The sequence below is a fragment of the Tiliqua scincoides genome, chromosome 11 (assembly GCF_035046505.1).
Source record: "Tiliqua scincoides isolate rTilSci1 chromosome 11, rTilSci1.hap2, whole genome shotgun sequence".
Taxonomy (NCBI): domain Eukaryota; kingdom Metazoa; phylum Chordata; class Lepidosauria; order Squamata; family Scincidae; genus Tiliqua; species Tiliqua scincoides.
Genome location: NC_089831.1, coordinates 19136207 through 19143067, shown reverse-complemented (window position 1 = coordinate 19143067; position 6861 = coordinate 19136207). Strand labels below are relative to the sequence as shown.

Here is a 6861-nt window from a genome sequence, read left to right as displayed (position 1 = left end):
TCCCCCACCAGCTATATATATATAGTGCCTCTTAAATATATTGCCAGCCAGAAATTATGGCAATTTCCTGCCACTGAAATAAAGCACCCAACTTCACAAGCTCGCAGCGGGCAAGGCTATTAATTCAACTGTTTGTGCAGGTAGATTATGGTGGGCAGCTGGGATTCCATTAGAGGGGCCAATTTCAACTCCATTTCCCTGATAAACAGACAGGAGTCTGCTCCTAAATGGGGCTTGATAGATTTGATTAGGACAGAGTTTTCACAGGTTGTGATTTCAGCAAGGAAAATTGCAGTTTGATGTGCGAGGGAAAATTGCACTTGAAATCCTCTTGCCACTGAATAGGGGCGTGGACAATGATGGAGCACCTAGACATGTAGCCAATTACTGTTGTCATCCAGCCACCAGAGCCATCAAACTGTTGCGAGACGGGCTGGGTACGTAGGGGATGCTTCTGAACAGAGATGCGCTGGAGGCGTTTGAAAAGACATAGGGCTGGTGGACTGAAGCATTATTTAAACAAGACAGAGTCCAGCATCTTTGTCCAAGGTGGAGAAAAAGATAGTCAAGTTCATTCTTAAGAGTGGATTCAAAAATGGCCTTTTCAGCACTCCAAGTAGCCTTGTTCAAAAGACAGATTTAAGAGATTTCAACCCAAATGCATGTGTGTGTGTGTCCCTTGTCCCTTATCCCTTATCTGAAGTGCTTGGGACCAGAAGCATTTTGGATATTGCATTTTTCCAACAGCAACTGTTACCCTGCACATGCCCAATCTTGTCTGATCTTGGAAGCTAAGCAGGGTCAGGCCTGGTTAGTACTTGGATGGGAGACCGCCTGGGAATACTGGGTGCTGTAGGCTTATACCATGAGCTGCTGGAGATCTTTCGCAGAGTGGGTAGTGATAGCTGCATCGTCAGCAAAGAGGAAGTCACGCAGACATTTCAGCTGGACTTTGGACTTTGCTCTCAGTCTGGAGAGGTTGAAGAGCTTTCCATCTGATCTGGTCTGGAGATAGATGCCTTCTGTTGTAGTTCCAAAGGCCTGCTTCAGCAGGACAGCGAAGAAGATCCCAAACAAGGTTGGTGCAAGAACACAGCCCTGCTTCACGCCGCTTCGGATGTCAAAGGGGTCTGATGTGGAGCCATCAAAGACAACAGTGCCCTTCATGTCCTTGTGGAAAGATCTGATGATGCTGAGGAGCCTGGGTGGACATCCAATCTTGGGGAGAATCTTGAAGAGGCCATCCCTGCTGACCAGGTCGAAAGCCTTTGTGAGATCTATGAAGGCTATAAAGAGTGGCTGTCGTTGTTCCCTGCATTTCTCCTGCAGTTGTCTAAGGGAGAATACCATATCAGTGGTGGACCTGTTGGCTCGGAATCCACACTGTGATTCTGGATAAACGCTCTCTGCAAGTACCTGGAGCCTCTTTAGTGCAACTCGGGCAAACAACTTTCCTACAACGCTAAGGAGAGAGAGGCCACGGTAGTTGTTGCAGTCACCCCTGTCGCCTTTGTTCTTGTACAGCCTGATGATGTTTGCATCCCTCATGTCTTGAGGTACTCCACCTTCTCTCCAGCAGAGACAAAGGATTTCATGCAGCTCAGTGATGATGATCTCTTTGCAGCACTTTAGGACTTCAGCAGGGATGCTGTCTTTTCCAGGTGCCTTGCCAAAGGCAAGGGAGTCCAGGGCCACGTGAAGTTGTTCTAGGGTTGGTTCACTGTCAAGCTCCTCCAGCACAGGCAGGCACTCAATGTTGTTCAGCGCTTCTTCGGTGACTACATTTTCTCTGGAATATAGCTCAGAGTAGTGCTGCACCCAGTGTTCCATCTGCTGCACCCGATCCTGGATGACCTCGCCTGTTGCAGACTTCAGAGGGGCAATTTTCTTCTGTGTTGGACCTAGGGCCTGCTTGATACCATCATACATCCCCTTGATGTTGCCCGTGTCAGCTGCTATCTGTATCTCGGAACAGAGCTGGAGCCAGGTGTCGTTAGCACATCTCCTGGCAGTCTGCTGGACTTTGCTGCGAGCACCTCGGAGGACCTGCAGGTTGCGCTCACTGGGACAGGCCTTGTATGCTGCTTGAGCTCTCCTCTTTTCCTCAATGACTGGTGTCAACTCCTCAGAGTGGGCTTCAAACCAGTCTGCTGTCTTGTTGGTCTTCTTGCCAAATATGGACAAGGCGGTGTTGTAAACGGCATTCTTGAAATGTTCCCATCTGTTGGATGCGTTTGCATCGACCGGGCCTGGAAGAGATTCCTCAAGCGCTCGCGCAAATTCCTCCACTTTTCTCTGATCCCGGGTCTTGCTCGTCTTGCAGCTGAAATGTCTGCGTGACTTCCTCTTTGCCGACGATGCAGCTATCACTACCCACTCTGCCAAAGATCTCCAGCAGCTCATGGATCGTTTTAGCAAGGCCTGCCAAGATTTTGGACTGACAATCAGCCTGAAGAAAACACAGGTCATGGTTCAGAATGTGGACTCACCTCCCTGCATTACAATCTCTGCGCATGAACTGGAGGTTGTCCATGACTTTGTGTACCTTGGTTCAACGATCTCCGACACTCTTTCTCTCGATACCGAGCTAAACAAACGCATCGGTAAAGCAGCTACCACGTTTTCCAGACTCACAAAGAGAGTCTGGTCCAACAAGAAGCTGACGGAACATACCAAGATCCAGGTCTACAGAGCTTGCGTCTTGAGTACACTTCTGTACTGCAGCGAGTCATGGACTCTTCACTCACAACAGGAGAGGAAACTGAATGCTTTCCACATGTGCTGCCTCCGACGTATTCTCGGCGTCACCTGGCAGGACAAAGTTCCAAACAACACAGTCCTGGAACGTGCTGGAATCCCTAGCATGTATGCACTACTGAAACAGAGACGCCTGCGTTGGCTCGGTCATGTCGTGAGAATGGATGATGGCCGGATCCCAAAGGATCTCCTCTATGGAGAACTCGTGCAAGGAAAGCGCCCTACAGGTAGACCACAGCTGCGATACAAGGACATCTGCAAGAGGGATCTGAAGGCCTTAGGAGCGGACCTCAACAAGTGGGAAACCCTGGCCTCTGAGCGGCCCGCTTGGAGGCAGGCTGTGCAACATGGCCTTTCCCAGTTTGAAGAGACACTTGGCCAACAGTCTGAGGCAAAGAGGCAAAGAAGGAAGGCCCATAGCCAGGGAGACAGGCCAGGGACAGACTGCACTTGCTCCCAGTGTGGACGGGATTGTCACTCCCGAATCGGCCTTTTCAGCCACACTAGACGCTGTTCCAGAACCACCTTTCAGAGTGCGATTCCATAGTCTTTCGAGACTGAAAGTTGCCAACTATAGGCTTATACCATAGTCTTTCAAGACTGAAGGTTGCCAACCAACCATTTTTCCATATTTCAGACTAGTTGCATATGCAGGTATAACCTAATTATCCACAGATTTTTCACCTGCAGTTTTATAATACTGCCCTACCTTACATGGTTGTTGTAAAGATTGGTGAAAGGGCATGTGAAGTGTTTTGAACACTGTACAGCATCGTTATCATCATCCACAATTGCCAAAGGATAAAATTATTACAGTCGGATACCAGTATCCATGGCGGATTCCAGAACCCCTTGTGGATACCAGAATCCACTAATACCCAGGTCCAAATCTAAGTTCCATTAAAAACAAAAAAGTGCACCAAAATCAGGGTTCCTGCCTTTTCGTAATGTGTTCTGGGGCAAGCTTGGGAGAAGAAAGGAACCTCCACGTGACCCAGAAGTGGGGCTTTCAGTGCTTATAAACAAAGCCCTACAGATTCGGAAATGTTTGGCCACGAAAAGGTAGGAAACCCAATGTTGGTACTTTTTTGTTTTAAAGGTATTTAAATTTGGATCCCGGTATCCACTGGCATCCACAGTGAGTCAAATCTACGGGTACTGGACTCATGGATCCAACTGTACACTGGCATTTGAAGAAGACTATAGGGGTGGCCAGTTATAGCCGCAAGCAGTTCTGCAGCTGAGGCAGCACATCTATTCATAATCCTACAGACGTGATTGAGACATACAAAATTATGCAGGGGATGGACAGAGTGGATAGGGAGATGCTCTTTACACTCTCACATAACACCAGAACCAGGGGACGTCCACTCAAATTGAGTGTTGGGAGAGTTAGAACAGACAAAAGAAAATATTTCTTTACTCAGCGTGTGGTTGGTCTGTGGAACTCCTTGCCACAGGATGTGGTGACGGCGTCTGGCCTGGACGCCTTTAAAAGGGGATTGGACAAGTTTCTAGTGGAAAAATCCATTACGGGGTACAGGCCATGAGGTGTATGTGCAACCTCCTGATTTTAGAAATGGGCTATGTCAGAAGCCCAGATGCAAGGGACGGCACCAGGATGAGGTCTCTTGTTATCTGGTGTGCTCCCTGGGGCATTTGGTGGGCCGCTGTGAGATACAGGAAGCTGGACTAGATGGGCCTATGGCCTGATCCAGTGGGGCTCTTCTTATGTTCTTATGTTCTAACTCCCCAGTCCCCCTGCCCCACTTCGAACACATAGTCCCCACTGTATTCCTCCCTCCCCTGTGTTTGCCCTCAGTTTAACATTACATTAATGCACAAACTGATTCTCTGTGCTTCCCCCCCTCCAACTGTAAATAACGAGAGAGAGGGGATTGGAACTACAGCATGAAAAGGAAGGAGAATGGGATATGTTACCAATTTCCTACTATGCTGTGATCTTGGTAGAAGTTATATCCCTTAAGCATCTATGGGCCTATGGCCTGATCCAGTGGGGATGTTCTTATGTTCCTTGTATTAAGTATGATCCTTGGCCCCTGTAACTTAGTACTGTTTCCAAAGACTGGCAGTATCTTTCCAGATTTTCAGACAGGGGTTTTTCTCAGCGACTGAACCTGGGCCCCTCTCTATGCAAACTATGTACACCTACCACTGAATCACAGACCCTTCTGCAGTTTTCAGATTAATTTACCATTCCTATTTTATTTTCAGCTTTGTTTTACCTGCCCTGAGCCTCCAGAATAAATAGATCATGGCTGGCTGCAAGGTTTTTAAAATGCACACCATGCAATAGGAATCTTGGAGCATCCAGTTGTCATAAAAGCCCTCTTTTTTTCCCAGTGCAACAGCAGGACTTGATGCAGACATATTATTATATTTGCCAATAAATTATGAGGCTTGTAATTAATGAGTTTATTCCCATCACAACATACAGAAATTATGAATAACTTGGCAGTTTTGCCCAGCTACAGAAATATTTAACCGCAAGCTAGCAATTAAAGAAGTTCTGTTCTATTCATTGTTATGTCCCTTTAGGGATGCCAAATTGTAACCACCATGACTTATCCCCGAATAACTTTGTGGCAGTATTGGAGGCTTTCGATCAATGCAAGGGTGTTAGACTAGGACTGGGGAGATCAAGTTCAAACCCCCATGAGACATGAAGCTCTCTGGATGACATTGAGCAAGTTACTCTTTCTCAGTCAATCACAGGGGTGGTTCTGAGCAGGGTCAGCCCATCTGTGAGGTTGATTGAGGCAGCTTCCTCAGGCAGCATTCCAGCAAGTGGCACCAGCCACTATCATTCCTCCTCTTCCCACTCCCTGGATTGGAGAAAGAAGAGGGGAATGGTAAGAAAAAAGTAATGTGGCAGGGAAGAGAGTGGTGGGTTACATGTTCAATGAACACTGGTTGGCAACCTTCAGTCTCGAAAGACTATGGTATGAGCCTACAGCACCCGGTATTCCCAGGCGGTCTCCCATCCAAGTACTAACCAGGCCTGACCGTGCTTAGCTTCCGAGATCAGACAAGATCGGGAGATAGTGTTCAGTATAGGGAGATGGTTGGCAACCTTCAGTCTCGAAAGACTATGGTATAAGCCTACAGCACCCGGTATTCCCAGGCGGTCTCCCATCCACGTACTAACCAGGCCTGACCCTGCTTAGCTTCCAAGATCAGACGAGATCAGGCATGTGCAGGGTAACCTGTCACTTTTCTCTACACCTTCTCTTCCACTCCACCCCCACTTCCCTTTCCAATTCAGGGAATGGAAGGAACAGAAGGTGGCACATCACCAGGTAAGGGGACGCAAAATTTGGCACACTGCCTCAGGTGCTAGAAGATCCTGGGCCAGCTCTGGTTTTGAGGATAAAATGGGTGGAGGAGGGAATGGAACCAAGTCAGACCATATATGCAGTCATATATATGCAGAGGAAGGGCGGTGAGATGTGAATATAACAAATCAATATGTGACCCACAAAGCTAAGTGCAACTTACTGTCATTAAACCGGTGCTGGTCTCTCTTTCCTCATTGTTGGAACACTCAGGGCTCTGAGAGGAGTTTTATCAGGGGGTACAAAGTTTCTTTTGGGTCCCTTTCCAGTAGCATAGCAGAGGGGGTATGATAAGTACCGCAGACACCACAACATGCCATGTGTGCAAACATTTTCTGAGATCTCTGGAAATTTCTGGCTCTCCTCCTTCGGCCCCTGGACTCACTTTTTGACCCCGGGCCTAGGTACGTTGTATCCCCTGTACCCCCTTCTCATGGGCCCTGATGAGACCGGAAAATGTAAGATCCCAGGAAATTTTCAGTCCCCCTCCTTTGGTTCCTTTTGACCCTGGGCCTGGGTACAATTGACCCTCTGAACTTTCCTCTCATGGGCCCTGGGGACCACTGTATAAATGGGAAGGGAGGTCCCTCAAACCCAGTGCACTGCTCTGTGTGGCTTGTATGTGTGAAGGGACCATCACGGATCCAAAGACTGAACTTTTGTATCGCCTCAGCTCGAGTCCAAGGCTTTTCATAATGGACGTTGCTCTGGTTTCAATGGGGGGTTGTTCTTTGCACAAAACAAAATT

The 6861-nt window shown here is 48.0% G+C and overlaps 1 pseudogene; it reads left to right on the top strand.

Annotated features, from left to right (window-relative positions):
* The first annotated feature begins 739 nt into the window (after positions 1-739).
* On the top strand, positions 740-859 carry LOC136662584 (5S ribosomal RNA; annotated as a pseudogene).
* Positions 860-6861: the final 6002 nt, after the last annotated feature.